The sequence below is a fragment of the Zosterops lateralis genome (assembly GCF_965231275.1).
Source record: "Zosterops lateralis genome assembly, chromosome: 6".
Classification (NCBI taxonomy): domain Eukaryota; kingdom Metazoa; phylum Chordata; class Aves; order Passeriformes; family Zosteropidae; genus Zosterops; species Zosterops lateralis.
The window spans coordinates 35,837,323-35,854,481 of NC_139761.1; positions in this window are offsets into that span (position 1 = coordinate 35,837,323).

The following is a 17,159-nucleotide window of genomic DNA, read 5'->3' on the forward strand; positions in this document are numbered from 1 at the left end:
TACAGAGGTGGTACCTTGATTCATCTGAAATTATGCTCTCTCCATCCTCTTACTCCTACTGCAAGGATGAAAGTGAGTTTCTAAGGTGGCTTAAACTGTGGAGGGAGCAGGTGGTATAGTTAAGGGAACAATCAGTAGATGATCTGACCCCCTTAGAAAAGTTCCTCCTTGTTACTCTGAATGGAGTCCAGGGATACTGTCTACCTATGGTCTTAACTATCTTTAGACAAAAACTTCAAATGTGGTCCCAAAGGTGGCACAACGTGACTTCCTCTTGCCCACGATGAGAAAATGGAATGTAATACCTCGCTAACCAATCTTATCTCTAATAAGCCCAGAGCACACTATGTGATTATGATCCTAAGACAGGTTTAATATTTGGATTGAGGATAATGAATATCACTCTACCTGAGAAAAACAAACTGCCATACTCATCCAAAGAAAGTGCTAACTTTGGATCTGCTGTTGATTTGAATCGCTTCACCTTTCCTTTCTTACTGATGACACCACCTCAAAGAAAGGAATGAGTATTTTGCTGTGACTATCTGCTTACTCCACTATGGTGATTTTTTTAACAGAGTGGGCAGAAGTGAGCAGTCCAGACACAGCTTAAATGTGATGACTGCAATTGTTTTCTTTTACTATTCAAGTTTCTTGTTTACAGAGTGAATTTTGGTCTTTGGAACAAACACTATCATAAGTAGGTTGCTTTTGCAGCACATGCAGGAGTTATACAGGTAACAACAAAACCAGTCTTTTTAACTACATGGAAAATTAGGTTCAGCATGAATATATCTCACCTGCTAGTGTTTTTTGGTTTTTTTGTTTTTTTTTTTTTTTTTGTTTTGGTTTGGTTTTTTTTTGTTCAAGATTATTTGTGAAATGCTTTTAATTTAAAGGGATTCTTAAAATTATTTTAATAACACCTTCAATAGTTTCACTCACCTCATCCATATAAATACAAAAGAATTATAGTATTGCATTTTTTTCCTTGTATTTTGTTCCATTATTTTCAAAACTATCTGTAACTTAAAATATTTTCCCCTTTGGAAAAATTTAAACTAAGTAAAATAAAATCTGATGGGGTAGTTCTACTGGAAAAACATCCACATAAACAGCAGTTTAGAATTAGTGAGGGGATAAGAAGGCACTAGCTCATTTTATTGCATTGATTGGCCAAACACTGGAGGCAAATGGTAGCAAGGGGGAAATAAGTCTATTTTTAGCTATGTCTTAAATCCTGCTAAACAGAAACAGCTTCAAAAATTGTCACAAACTTGCTCTTCCATTTCCCATCAAACTTTATCTTGGTAGAGGAGAGAAACAACAGAAAGTTGTAGATTTACCTGCCTAAAATACCAGTTTAGGTCAACTTTAAAAGTTGATGACTACAAATTTCAGTGAAATGCAGTACTGGTATAACATAAAATGATCCTGGGAACCCATCAGAGTCAGTCATTGCAGTCAATGTCACAGTGAAGCCAGCCCTGATTTACTTGTTCCCAAGTCTCCCCAACTGGAGCCTGTGGAAATAATCTGATATAAACTTCCCCAAGCCAAACAGACCTCAGGCCAGAATTCAGAATAATTTTTCTGATACTTTTTAACAGACATTACCACATTGGTAATGTCCTTCACATAAAACCAGTATTACCATGGGCAGTGGGTTATTTGTTGGACTTTTTTTGTTTGCCTCTTGTTTTTTAAGCAAAGGTGGATCACCTTTGCTGTCAGGACACCTTCTTCAAATGCAGTAGCCACGTCTCCAACAGGAAGCTCTGCCACACAACTCTTGTTCTAGCCAGTCTCCTCATACATCTTAGCCCTTGTGTCAAGTCTTCTCCTGGCTCAGGTTTTTGCTAGAGTTGACAGGCCTTTGCTGACACTGGGACTCTGTGCTGCCTCAGCAAAAAGCACCTAAGAAGAACTTGTCAAAGTTTATTATGAAATCCCAAGTGACATAAAAGGCTGATGGCATACTGCTTAATGCAAGGCCCAGATTTTGCTCCCACTGATGGTTCTTATTAGGCTGTTTCTAAGACTATCCTGTGGAATCCCAGTGCCATTCCAAGAAAGACTCCTAGTGCAGGATTTACCAGGCATATATATAGACATAGGGACAGATTCTCATCTTTCATGTGTATTACTGATACGGGCCAGTTTCCAGTGACCCTAGAGAGGTTACAGAGGCTCCAACTTCCTACCCAGCATGCCCAAGAACCACACACTCTTTCCCTCGCAGTGCTACAAGCAGCACTCACAGATACATATTTAACCCATCTTGAGATCCTAGGCTGACAGGACAGAAAGGATCCCTACCCAAGAGCTGAGAGCGGAACAAGTCAAGAAGCAACATCAACACACAAGACTCCATCACGTCAATTGTGCCTCATGCAGAAAACCCAAGTTCCCTGCTTCACTATTCCTTCCCATACCTACTTGTGATGGGGCTTTTCTTGTTTGTTTTAAAGGTCAACAGCCAGCTAGGAGCATGACAGCCTGTACATTTGAGAAAAGAAGGCACAAGCATCTTCAGCAACAGGGAAAAAAAAAAAGAAAAAAAGAGACCTGTGAAAGGAAACCTTACAGCACTTAGAATATTTTGGCACCTGTCATGCTCAGGAATGATCAAGCAATACAGTTTTTAAACTGGGCAAAATTTCGTAAAGCCGTGTGAAAGATCAGCCACCTACTAAGAACAGTGTTTTTTATATGTTGAATTCTGCACTCACTTGCAAAAACCCAAAGGGTTTGCTGATCTCACACGTAGAAGAGTGTTTCCTTTCATCTGGTGTCTATGGCTTAAGTCCTTATGAAATACTATTTAAAAGCATGAGAACAAGTCTGATAGAATAAAAACATCTACAAAGAATACCATAGTTACTGCTGCAATGCTCCAGCTTGCAGAAAGTAGAATAGTGTACCAAATTATTATCTTAGGGAGGATTCTCCCTGCTTGGCTCCTGCAAAAATCAGCATCTCACTACAAAATGCAAGCAGTAGGAATCCAGCCTTCAGGAACCATGTGCAAGCAAAGGCCACAAAATAAAGCCTTATGATTGATTACCCAGGTTATGACACTTCAGAAATGGTATAGCAACCATAACTGACCTGCAATCTTTTCCACTCCCCTTTGGCGCTGCAACAGCTTCTTATTCTTTCCAAGCCATTGGCTAGTTCTTCTCCAAGTTCTTTTTATTAAAACCTTTTATCTCCCCACACAGTAACAATTTCTCCTAGCTATCATGACAATCCACTCTCATCAGTCTTCTAGACAGAGGCATTGGCCAAATCCACTTTGGGAGAAGGGGAAGGATAGCACAAACAGCTTCAGTTGTACTTGCATTTGTTATGGGAGAGAAGCGCTTATTGCTTAAGATCTCTCTCATAATCAGACAAGCAGTGGTTTCCCTTACTCTATTTATATAATTGGAATAATTCAGTAGCTAATACTTTCCCCAACTAAATGCATGCCAACCTCCTGAAATGAATTCAAACTTCTGGAGCACGGAGGTTACACAACAAGGGTCAGTATGCAAAGCCTAGTGCCAGAGATATGCAGCTGTTTCCCTCACTCATGCTCCCTCCTTCTGATTATTGAAGATGAGTATCCCAGTTGTATTCCAGATACAAATGCAAGCATGTTATATTCCAAAGCTGGGAGCTATTCCAAACTGGAGTGCTGGGAACATCCAAGTTTAGCCTGCTTGTTAGCAGAGCACCCAGAATGCTGGAACCATAGGCATTCATTTCAAAGTTGCTGTAAATTTAGTTTTCTTTCCCCACCCCAATACATACTCTAACCCACCAGCAAAGCTCAGTTTCCAGTGAAATTCTTACAAAAAATATCCCAAAATATCTGCTGAAAGGGTTGTGGAAGCCCTATATCATTTTCAAAAATCATATCAAGAAAAGTAGACTCTAGTTCGGCAAAACACCAAGACATTTGTGTACACATAATCATTGATACCATTAGTTTATGAGAAGTGAGTACTACTATTAAATACCTTGTGGAAACAAGCCTGGGAAGAGAAGTCACACAGGTATCAGACAGGACTGGAAAATAATTTAGGAAGCAATGGCTGCTGAGATTTGGATATTGCAAAGAGATTACCTAGATTCAGAGAATTGTATGACTAATGCCAAGTCACTAAGTCTCAGAGCCCATAACAATAAGACACCTTGGAAAAGCAGACTGGAGTATTTTAGAGTGCTGCAATATAGCTGTGTAAGCCTCAACTCACATAGCCTAAATTCCATATGGGTCCCCGTGTCTAGTGTTTCATATTCGGTAACTCTCAGAGTTATTGGATTCAGGGGCCTAGCCTTAGTCTCCTTAAGGCTGAATGTTTGGGCTACAGATGTTAAAAGCAAACAGAAAAATCCCTGCCAGTCAGGTTCTGTTCCCATTTTTAATATGCAATTCTAACCTAAAGGCTTGGTTCTGCCAAAGTCGCCTTCAACAGGAGAAAGGGTTGTCCAACATTGTCACAATCAAATCCAGATCATTCTGCCAGTAAGATTTATTCTGCATTTACCCTGGTGTAAACTAAAGCAGAACATCATCTATGCTTATATAGAGCATTTAAAACATGTATGTTGCTGTTCAGATCCTCTGTGCAAATTTTCATATACTGTTCTCAAAGTCAACCCAGAGGAGGAAGGGATACTATCTAATGTCAGTGTCAAGAGTCGTGACCTGAAAAGAATCAGCATTTCTTTAGACCCCTAAGTGCAGAATTTGGCCTAGATACAGTATTTCATTATGAAAGAATGGGCTTAATAAAAACAAAAAGATAGTTTAAAGGAAACCTACTAAGAGCAATGCACATGCAATTCTGTCCTGCTACACAGCCATTGCTTAATTTATCTGTCAACTCCCAAACACACAACACGATACTGCGGGTGTGTCCGAATTAAGACTCGATGTGTATTACGGTGAATACCTTTGGGCGTGAGGCGTCTGAGGTCACGGCAAACCCTGCAGCACGGCATATTCCTGCCTCTTTGCCCTTTCTCCTCCTCCTCCTGATCCTAGTGCTGCTCCTGCTCCCCGCCCCGCTCACCTGGGCCCGGCGGGCCGGCCCCGGGGCGCCCCCGCGTGGCCACACAACTTCCAGCGTTTGAACAATTCCAGCCTTTCCAGCAGGGAGAGCGAACCAGGAGCCCGAAATTCAGCAGCCATAAGGTCGAGTCACTCTAGGCCTCCACGGCCTCGAAGTTCTGATGTCTCAGGGAATTTGGTGCGAAGTATTTGGCTTTGCAAACTTTCTGTAGCTGTGGGATGCAGCAACCAAACACTCCCAAGGATTGCACCTGTATTTCTGCAGTATTTGTTGCTCATTTGGAAGTCACACTTGCAGCAGGTGGCGGAGGGGAAGACCAGATCACATCTGCTCTGTGTATTTCCTCTGCTGAGTACACAGGCAGCAGGCCAGTGGGAGAAAGGATACAGTTCCCAGTTGCTGGGATGAATTATAATGTAATCCAGACAAAGGAGCAGAATTAAAGCTGCTAAGAAAACCTTTGTTCTGGCACTTTTTTTTTTTTTTTTTTTTTAGGGGGGGGGGTGGGAGGGCAGTAGGTGGCTTAGACTTTGGCACCATAATACTACTTCTATTTTTTAATATGCTGTATATGTAGTATCATCTCTATACATAGCTGTGATGGAGTATTGTACACCATTCTGCTTTTTCCCAGAACCCTAAATACACGTCCTAAAACTAGGACAAAGAGGTTACACCTCAAGATTTATATTTGGACCATTCTTTTTGCATACACATACACACACAATTCCTCTCCAGCATTTGGGCGTGCACATACAAGTACAAACTATCATTTAACCTTTGAAATCATGCTGGAAGCCTTGGGACAATCTCAAAACTACATCTGAGAATAACTTAAAAAAAAAAAACAGTGGTATATACACAGCATTATTAGTTATTTTCACTTTGCTTTACTGGTACAGAAATGCTCCTTGAAAGCCACTTTTTGAAGTGTTTTATCTGCTTTTTCTCTGTTCACTTGAAATCATAGTTCTGTTTGTAACACTCTTAATTATACATACAGCAGCCAACTCTGATTTTATAGGAATGATGATAATGCTTCAGGTGAAAAACAAAACAAAAGGATCAGAGCAACACCTACACATAAGGTAGAGTTCTCATGCCAAGATTTTTAGTCAGGAACAATCAGGTAAGAGAAGGATGAAAAATGTACAAGACATCCCTATAAAGTTTAGTATTTTTTCACCGTACAATCATTTTTAAAGAAAGATTAACAACCTGTACTTGGGGTCACCCAGAATTTATAGTGCATGTCCCAAACAACATGTCACTTTAGTTAGTGCCTATAGAGCCAAAGAAGTCTACAAGATATTTATTTAAGTTTTAAATCACAAGGAAGCCAGTAAACATATTTAAATTGACTTTTCACGAATATGAGTGTGTCATTCAGTTTATAATGCTCTAAAAAAGCCAAAACCATTAATATTATCCAGTGGAAGCCCTTTATAAAACCAAACTTATGATTTCAAGGTCAGATATTTCTTATTTTAAGAAAATTTAATTTCATATATTATAGCACTGTTTTCAGTCATCAAAGTACTTTCAAGCTTATTATGGAAAGATTATTTCCTTAAATAAAAAAAAGAAAGAAAAAATAACACATCAACAGTTGATCTACTTTTTTTTCCCCTCCAGACTACAAAAAACCCACACAAACTTTCTCCAAGAATAAAGATAAACAAAACATTTATCCCAACCAATTGTCTGCAGGGAAAAAAACCTTCAGCCTCCTCTCTCAAGCCCTCCCACTTAGCCACATTTCTGGTGAAGTGGACACAGCTTGAAGGACAGCCCTATGAAAAGGATACTGTGGTGAAACAATTTGTCACTGGCCTTGTCATTGACCCACCCGGTAATACTCTCTAGCATTTTGGAAGCTGGGCAGGATACATCTGCTGTCACACTAACACAGAACAAATCCTTCTTTTCCACTCAACGCTCCCCACCTCAGCCAGCCAGTCGTTGGTGACAGGGTAGGATGACATCCACCTGCCATCCAGCCTGACAAGAGCCCAGTGACAGTAACCAGCCTAGGCCACTATCCCTGTGTCCAGGAAAAGGGATGTGCACGCAAAAAGTCTCCTACAGGAAAGCAGGTGGTGTAACAGGTTGAAACAAACTGCTGTGAAAAAGTCAAATAAATGAAGACTTGTAATTTGTCCATTAACACAAGGTTACTGCCAAGTTACTACACCCAAAAATAAGACAGTGCCTGATTCACCCCTCAGATTAGTTTAGGTAGTCACATCAGAAGTCTGACCCAGAACACTTATAAATTACCAAGAATCGCAGCATGCATATTATTTTGATACTTTAAGCCAGTAGGTTTGCTTTGGCTCAGCAAAATGAACTGAAGTGGTGTGTTTTGCGCCTCTCAGGAGATTTGGTGTTCTTAGATAAGAAACCTTTAAATGCTATTCCAGGATTTAGCACCTAATCCACATTCCATAAAAATAATTCTAGAGAATTAAATAGGCTCTGCATCAGATCTATCAGGGTGTGTCGTCCTCCTCCATGGCACATCTTGCCTACTTGCTACATACACCATGACACACAGCAAAACTGGGCTGTCTGCAGCTTGTTTGGTTGGCCAGAGGAGTGAGCTGGGCCAAGTTACCTCAACAAACACCACAAGTCAAGTGTCCCACTTCCTGTAACCTTCAGAGATCAGCAAAGCTGCACAAAACTCAGCACAAGAGAAGAGCAGCTGAGCCCTCAAACAGGATTTACTGTCTTGGACACGGTTCCATGCAGGTGTAGAAGTGCCACTCATGCAGCCAGAGGTTTATGCTGATACTCTCACCCTAAAGTTGTCATGCAAACACAACATAAATACTAGGCACATCTCTGAATTCAGAAAACAGAAGTGAAATCAGTTGGTTCCAGAAGCCAAAACAGCTTGTTAATAATGTTTAGAGAAATACTACAGAGGTGACTTTAAGCTGGAACAAGTTCATTCTTCCTAATGGGTAGGATGAATCTAACATGTTAAGACTAGTACAGTTTAGATAAAAGAGTATCTGTATTCCAATTGCTTCTATCCTTAGATTATATCTACTGTAGCATCACTAACACAATGTATTCATGGCACACATTCAGGGAGCAATCAGAGCTGTGCATTTCTTCTACGCATGTTGCAGCTTACTACAGGCCAGCAGCACAAGAGACCATCAGATTCTGCAGCATTAGCTAAGCCTGAATAAATTATTTTTAACTGCAACTACCAAACTCTTATCCTCTTTAGGGACAGTCACATATTTTGTGTATGTGCTGCATACAAAAATTTTAATAACATCTTTTTCCAGACCTGCGGCACTGCTTGCCACTACCAGCAACAGGCAGAAAGAAATCGGGGCCACTTTGTAACCCATTTCCAGTGAGATTTCTCTTTCTGTCAAACTATTTTGTATTAATTCAGAAAGCCTGTAACCATTTCCTTTCAGTCACATTACATTTCTAGTGTATTCCAAGTTATTTCATCAGCACTAAAATCGTGAACCTGGAAGTAATGGATTTTTCTCTAAGCTCCCCCCTAAAGCAAACTTCCCCCAGTCCAGCTTCTGAAAGGACATTGTAAGGTGGCAGAGGGTTTCAGTGACTATTTTCAATTAACCTGCAGAGAAGCTTTGGAACTGAGCTTTATTCTTCCTACATAACTGAACTCAGAAGGAGTCATCTTTCCTAATTTTCTGTTTGTTTGTTTGTTTTTTTATTGTTTTGTTTTGGAGATTTTCAGAAGATGAGGGGAAGAGGCAGAGGGAAATGAAAAACTGACTCATAAGGCATTAAATGGCAGATTAAATGGTGACAAATTGACATACTTTTAAAAGTCCTAACACTGCATGTACACCTTCAGCCTCTGAATTACTTATTGCCAGTCAAGAACAGGATCTTGGGATATAACCAGGAATTATTAGAGAGCAGCTCACTATTGAATCACAAGTCAAAGACGACACACTCTGGGCATTGTGCCACAACACAGGAATCTATAATGTGCTCAATTTCTCAATACTTTGTACAGTTTGTTAGAGCTAGAAAAGGCACAAAGAAAGATAATCAGAATGCTCAAAAGACATAGAAGAAATTCTGTACAGTCAGTTTGTACAACCAAAAGTAAGAATAACTGATCAGCTACTTGCCCAATATAAGCTTTTTTATTCCTCCTGTTACGGTCTATTCCCATATCAAGTATATCCAATCCCATAACAAGTATATCCAACAACTGCTACAAGAATCATTGCTTCAGTGAGTCTGCCCCATAGAATTCAATCCAACCAAAATATGCTATGTAGGTAAATAGAGCTTCAAAACAAAAATAATTCTAAAACAAAATACAGGTGACCATCCCACTATTTTCACTTATTTCTTTCCTCAAAGAAATTTTTAGTGGATACTCTCCTCAAGTTAGAAGTACTTCTCTATTGGACACAGTATACATGCAGAACTAGCAACACTGTATAAAGGCATTAATCTTCTCCTCTAACTTTGTCCAGAACACATGGGAGCAGTTTTATTTCACTGATTTATCACTGTACAAGGTTCACCCCTTATGTTACTTCTTAGAAGTTCCCCTAGACTTTGAGCTTATACACAACTCACTGATAATCTGTGTTTTCATTTTTTTCCCCACTTCTGAAACAACTTGTTTTCAGCTGCTCTGAAACATCATTCTGAACAAAGATAAAATATGTCTGAGTACTCAAAGTGAGGATGCTCTACCAGCTGATGTAATCACACTTAGCCTTAGGAAAGCAGCCATTTTCTATAAAGAAAATAAGTAAGCACTATTAGTCAACTTACACTGAGTTTTACCCAAATAGAGAAAACAAACAAAAAAAGCCACACTAAACAAAAAACTACACACTACATACAATTGAATCTTGCTGAGTATTTAACACAGATCAAACCCTGTGGCCTGGTAGTCTCTTAAGGGCCTTGGAAGCTCTTAACCGTTTCATATAGAGTTCTGTCATCCTTCCTGATTTCCCACAAGGTTATAGTACAGAATTTATATGATCCTACTGCCAGTTATTTACCTATTTTTTTCCTTGGGACCTTCAGAGCTTTCCTGCTCCCAGTTAGTACTTTACTCAGGGAAACAATGGCTCAACCAAGTCCGTAAACCATATTCCGTATCCTACCTCCTCTTTCAATTTCCATCCAATTAAGCTGAGAGCTAAAGTTCTGTTAGACGGTCTCGGTTTTGTTTTGGAACTGCAAACTGATATATTACATCTTGTATGTGAAACAATTATTGCTTCAGTTCTACAGAGCACACAGCAGTCTGAATTGACTTCAGACTTTTGAAAATCATCTTACAAAACAGTGCCAAGACTACCCTATCTGCAGTGTTATTTTAATTTCATAATTTATCTAGTATTTCTTCCCAGAAATAGTCTATTGTTTTCATTTAAGTGTTGTGTGTCTTCTCTAAAATGTTTTTATTTCATTATTTTCCACAGGTACGCAGAAATGACAGACCACAAACTGTGCAGAAAGTAAATTTTATTAGTTTGTACTAATGGGAGTTCCTGCAGTGCTACTCCCATGGGCAGATTTCTGCACTAGGCACATGCTTTGAAATCTACAGGCTGGTGTCCATACTGGTAATCACATGCAACCACAGCCCAGAATTCTTGGCTTCTATTCAGTGCCCTGAAGAGCAGCAGTTTGAAAACCAGGTCCTAGAAGGGCTCCACAAAGCAGAGAATCCATGGAGCCAACAATGGAACAGGCATTCCAGTGGACTGGAAGGCAATGTCACTGTCCATGATAAATATTAGGGTACACATGCAATTAGAATGACCAAAGGCACAGCAGTCTAAGAATAAAATTTAAGACTGAGCCACAATGATACATCCAGAAGCATCCAGAACATATAAATAGTAATATAAATTACTGTATTATATATTACTATATAACATATATTACTCTATGTTATTACAGTAATACAGGCAGATAAATAGTAACCAAGACATGAATAGACAATATACATTATCCTTATGAGACCAGGTATCTGCAGATCATCTTTGACTTTCCTTCAAATCCTTCTCCTGTCACCAAACAAATCAAAGAACCCACACATACCGTCTACAAAACACACAGATATATGGAGACTGCTTTCCCATGGTAACCCTCCCTCCTCCCACCCTTCTTCCTTCAGCATATACTCCTTAAAGTCCTCAAAAGAAACTTGCTCACCCCACTTTACACGTCAGTAACAGGAAGCCTCCCACACCAGTCTGCATACACTGAGCTGAGCTTCCTCCTCCACCCGCCATGTTCTCCCTGAGAGAGGATTAGGAAGAGAATGAGAGAGGAATTCTTACCTCATAAAACATTCATCCCCTTTCCTTAAAAAAAAAAAAAAAAAAAAAAAAAAACACCAACAACACAAAAACACCAGCACCAAAAAACCACAACACAAAACAAAAACATTGAAACAAGAAATTCCAACACACATCTTCAAAGATGAGGTGGGGGGGAAGGGAGACTAAGCAAAGTCACTCCTGCATCACTCAAAAAGCACTTTTACAAAAGGAATATCTATAGCACGATGCATACAAGACAGTTCAGGAAACTCACATTCCAAAATTGTGTTAATTTACTATCCATTTCTGAGAACTACCCTCATACGATTACAATGCCTCCTTGCACACAAGTCTCTCCAATTACTTGCTTTCCTTTGGATGTGAGCAGAACATAGACTTTGAGAAATGAGGTCTTAGTAGCCCTGTAACACTGTGTCTTTAGTTGCTAGGAACTTCAAAGATAAAGTTGTTTTCTGAAAGCAAAACACTGACTTCCAGACTGAAATTTCTGGAGAAGGATTTTTTCCTGCAATACCATTGATCTATACATCTGTTCAAAGCCTCATGTATTTAATATAGAAGTCTGCTAAGAAAGATGATTCCTATGGTCTATGTCACATATTTTTCTTCCAGTGGGAAATCAGTTGTCAGAGCCCTGACATCTGCTATTGATCCGTAAAAGCAGAACAGTTCATCTCTCTCTGTATAAAAGTACAACCTTAATACCCAAAGCAGGCAAGGGAAACTATGAAGCAGCACACAAGATTTTGACCCCAAAGGAGAATACTTCCTTGGAGATGCTGACTAGTTCTTTTCCTGGCAAATTTTAAATACAAGACTAGAAATCAATCTTGTAACTGCAAGCACTTTGTGTATTAGAGGCCCATAAACTGAACAAATGAGTTTGGAGGAAAAATGAAAAAGCTGCCAGCTGCCACCACTTCAAAGCTAGCATTATTTACACCAGGAACTTGACCTTCCAATGCAGATCTTGAGTTTTCCCCCTAAAACGGGCAGGACAGTATTATTCAACACAGGTTTCCTCACCATCAGGATATTCTACTCTACAATGGCTCTGCAAGGAATATAAATTCCAGTTCTACATTATAGCAGTGTAAGCCTTGTTACTATTCCTACCTGCTTGACAGATCACTTTATCATCTGCAGACATTATTTTTTACCAAGAAAAAACAAAGTTTCAATTTTCATAGAATTTTCATAGGAAACATGGCAGAGCACAGACATCTGTGGTCAATATCACTTTCAAATCTCATGCCTTCAAATTAGCATTCTCCCCACCCATCCACTGAAACATGTGGTAATGAAGTTCTGGCTTTGTAGACAGAGATATGTTGATCTATGTGATCACACAGAATTTCCATAAGCCTACACCAACATCAGGACTTAGACTAGTTCTCAGACTGGGCCACAAGTAATGACAGAAGTCAAAAACCCACAAAAGATATTTCAGGGTGTTAAGTAATGGCTCATGCTGCACGTAAATAATATTTAAGATATTTAGCTAAAACATCAAAAATGTTCAAAAGGACTACCCATGTATCCAGCACACTTTGCCATTCAAAAGACAGCATGGTATTTTGAAAGAAAAATGTAGTATGAAAATGCAACCATTTCCAGAACAGACTAATAAAACCTAACTGGTGCACAGAAGTCTGTGCTACATCACAGGAGTGACAAGTCCAAAACAAAATGGCAAAGCAAACCATTCTTCCTACAGTAAAAATTAAAGGATCTTTAACATCCCTCTCCAATCAGGGTCAATAAGAGCTCATTTAAGACATACACAGTTATCTGCATAAAATTTAGCACCAGAGTCTGGATTTCAGTTTGTCTTTCTAGGGAAAGAAATTTCATAGAATATTCTATGTTGGGAGGGATCCACAAGGATTATCAAAGTCCAGCTCCTGGCACTGCACAGGACTACCCCAAATCTCAACACCATGAGAGTCTGAGAGATTCCCAAGATCACACAAAAAATCAGTGCAAGAGGCCTTGCACTGACCCTTGGATTTTTGGGTTCTAATACTCATAGAAACTACACCAGGAAACACTCACGTGTAATAAACACTTGCATTTCTCTACCAAACTGGCAACAGCAGCCATCAGACTTGTCATTCTGCTCTCGTTAAGTTGCTGCTACATGGATCAGGAGTCTCTCTTCAACTGTTCCCTTAATATCTAATAAGATTCAGGTTTGGATTTTCTGTTTTGTTGTTATGTTTTGGGGATTTTAGTTGTTTTGTTTCTTCTAGTCAACTCCAAGTGGCTGCAGCAGCAAGACTGTTCTACACTGGGCTGCTGCAGTCATAGGAAGAAAAAAAAAAAAAAAAAAAAAAAAAAAATTAATTCATTACTGATCAAACTATCCAGTAAATTATGTCTAAGCATTTCTATTAAAAAAAGCATTTAAAAGAAGGCAAGATTTGACCAGCATGTTTCACTCCCGAAGTTGCCAGCACTTGACTGGAAGAGACTTCAGATGTACTGTCAGAGCAAAATTTGAATTTCTATCACTTATACATTTTATATATTATAAAATAATATATATTATATTAAAAAGACATACATATATATAAATACTAAGAGCTGATGCATGGGCTTGTTTTTTATGGCCTCTGACCTGCAGTAGATAAAGCTGATACCACAAGAAAGAAGTTTCACTTTCTTACTTGGACGCAAAGTCTGGCTAAAATATGTGTCAGTGTCCCCGGACTTCAGGGCTATAAATACAAATAAATACACTTTTATAAAAGGATTCATTGGTGTACTTCTGCTTTTAAAATCGATTTTTATAGAGATTCAATACTTGGTACAGAACACCCTACAGAGCCAAGACATAGTGGTTCTGTGCAAGTGCACTGCTGCCCTCTCCTGGGTCAGCTCCGATTTGCTCCCATCCTTAAAACACCCAGCAGATCCTCAAGGGACGCTGCACCTCCAAGACCATCAGGACCACTTTGGGAGCTCGAGATTTAAACTAGACAGAGTAAAAAAATGAAACATACAGAATAAATGCAGGAAGTTAGTGATCTTTATACAAACTGAATCACATCAGTTCGTCACCTTAATTGCTTAAATTCTACAGCAGTTCATTCCTTTGTTTAGATTGAAGAAATTTTTCCTAATATCCACCCAAAGGGTGGTCAAACATTAGGACAAGCTGCCCAGAAAAGCAGTGGAGTCATCATTCCTGGAGATATTTAAAATATGTGTAGATAAGGCATTCGGGGACATGGTTGTGGATGACATTCGGTGGACTTGGCAGAGTTTGGTTAATGGTTGGACTGGACCATCTTAAAGGTCTTTTCCAATCTAACCAATTTTATGACCTAATGCCAGAGAATCTAAAAGTTATTTTCTGCAGTAACAGCAGAGCCTGTGGGATAGCAGGGCATTCTGAAAACTAAGATAAAACAGCAAACAGCAACTTTCACAAGAGCTCTGATACTATTACTGCAGGACTGCTGCAGCTCATGATGCAGAGTAAGCACAAAGTTGCACAGACTCTTAAATTGCTTTGATTTCAGCAGTATTAGAACAAACACAAATTTTACTATTAGAAAAAAATCCTAATTTTGATTACCCTGCATAAACCCTACGTAATCCATGGGCCCAGGTACCCTTCCCACTTAGCAAATCTTAAGGAGTTGTCGTATGTATACTGAGCTTTAACAAGTAGAACACAGGTTTAGCCCACAGAAAGCATGAGGCAAAATACACAGCTTAAGCCTCCGCAAAAGAAGAACTTAAGAGAAACTACTTCTAATTTTGAGATGCACCTGCTAAGAATGAACACAGGCTGAGACCCCACAGTCCATCTGAAAGGCAACACATTAAACTGTAGTAATCCTAAACCTACATTCAAACCTTAAAGTCTAATGTTACTGATCAAATTTGGTCTTTACAGATTGTTTTAATGCAATTTACAAATACATTTCAATCAACTATCCGAGCATAATCTGAACATATGTATTGAATCAACTACAGGGGTATAAACGCAGTCCCTCAGGTGAAGGAAGTAGAAAAGCAGCCAAGGTGCACACAGGGGCAGAGCACATTCCACAGGGCAGGAGGGCTGGGCCAACTCATGAACCAGCCTGAGTCAAGCAGCGTTCAATGGTTACCAGCACCAGCACAGCAATTCCCCAAATCCGGAGTGGAAACAACTGGTCAGAAAGCAGTTCTCATCTGCTCACACTTCTGGCCAGAAGCTTCATGGAAGTTGGCAATTGTAGAACATCCTACAACTCCAACCTGAGCACAGGCTGCAAAACAAACTCTGCACTAGGAAGGCCTCAGCTGAGTAGGGCTATATCCAGTTTTGAGGAACACACTTCAAGGAAAGATCTGTTCTCCATAAAAGGGGTCCGAAAAAGGAAGCAAGAATCATCAAATCTAAAAGTTGACATCTATAATATCCTAGTGGAATGGTATTCTTGAGGCAGCCTTCAATCTACAGAAAATTATTCAAAAGGGACAGCTTTTTCACATTTCAAATATGGAATACAGCTGCAGAGAGCAAGGTAACAATTTGTTTTCTATATCCACAGAAGGAAGAAGGAATAGCAGTTATAGTTTTAAATTGCAGCAATAAGGTAACACATCAGGAAAAAACCTTTCAGCAAGATATAATAATAAATACTAAAATAAAATAATCAGAATAAACCAAACAAAAAGACTTTAAGAAGAGGTTAGGCAAACTATTGCTAAGGAACAATGTATGGGTGAGCGTGTGTATTTTATTTATACATTTTATTTCAATGCATGCATGGAAAACCAGTGATCTCTGAAATATCTTCCAGTCTATTCTTTATTAGCTTTCATAGTAAGAACCTGCAATACAAATGAGAAAACAAATCATTTAATACTCTTCTTCCCCAATAGTAACTATTTCAGTGACAGAGATCCCTCAGCTTACAAGCAGCATACATTGGTCACAGAACCTTGAATATTGCTCACTGGGCACCAGAAATTATACAGATTAAACAATGCCAGTGAACAAAGCAGAGTAAAACAGTACTTGCAAAACTTTAGATATTCTAGACTATTACCCACAAGTCAGGAAATACCACGAAGAAAACACTCCCTAGAATCCTGTGCATAGGTGTACCAGCATCAGATTTACATACAGATCAAGTACCAATGCCATATAAACCATTACTTTGAATAAGTCAACATCAGTGACAGTTTTAGGAGCAGTTAACTTTCTGTAGGCACTTTTCTCCTGTTACTGTATTAAAATTCAAATTTATCTTGTGAAAGCTAAAGATTACTATCACTAAACCACTATGAGAAACAGCCCTAACCAAGAAAACATGCCTTAGAGTTAGACCATGCTGTGTTCTGCCTTGTAAAGACAAAGAAATAGAACTCACAAACTATATATACAAGCCACAGGTGACTTCTGCAGCTGTTCGTATCCTTAAGTGAATACTCCCCAAGATTATTTTAACTCAATGCATTTTTAATTTAAAACACAGATCATGCAAGTGAGAAACAAAAAATATTCCAAAATCTCCCAAAAATTACTCTCCCGCCAAGTAAGACAGCAAACTTGTGCAAAGTCTTAAACATTGAATGCAGAAAAAACCCACTGCGCATTTTCCCAGTACTGGCATTTCTTATTTAAGTTGTTAAAGCAACTGAAAAAACCTCTCATCCTTTTGGAAACAAAAAGGCTAACTCTTTTTTTTTTTTCCACAAATTTTTTTAAAGTATAGCTCTTGTTTGTTTTAACGTTAAACATTCATTAAATAAACAA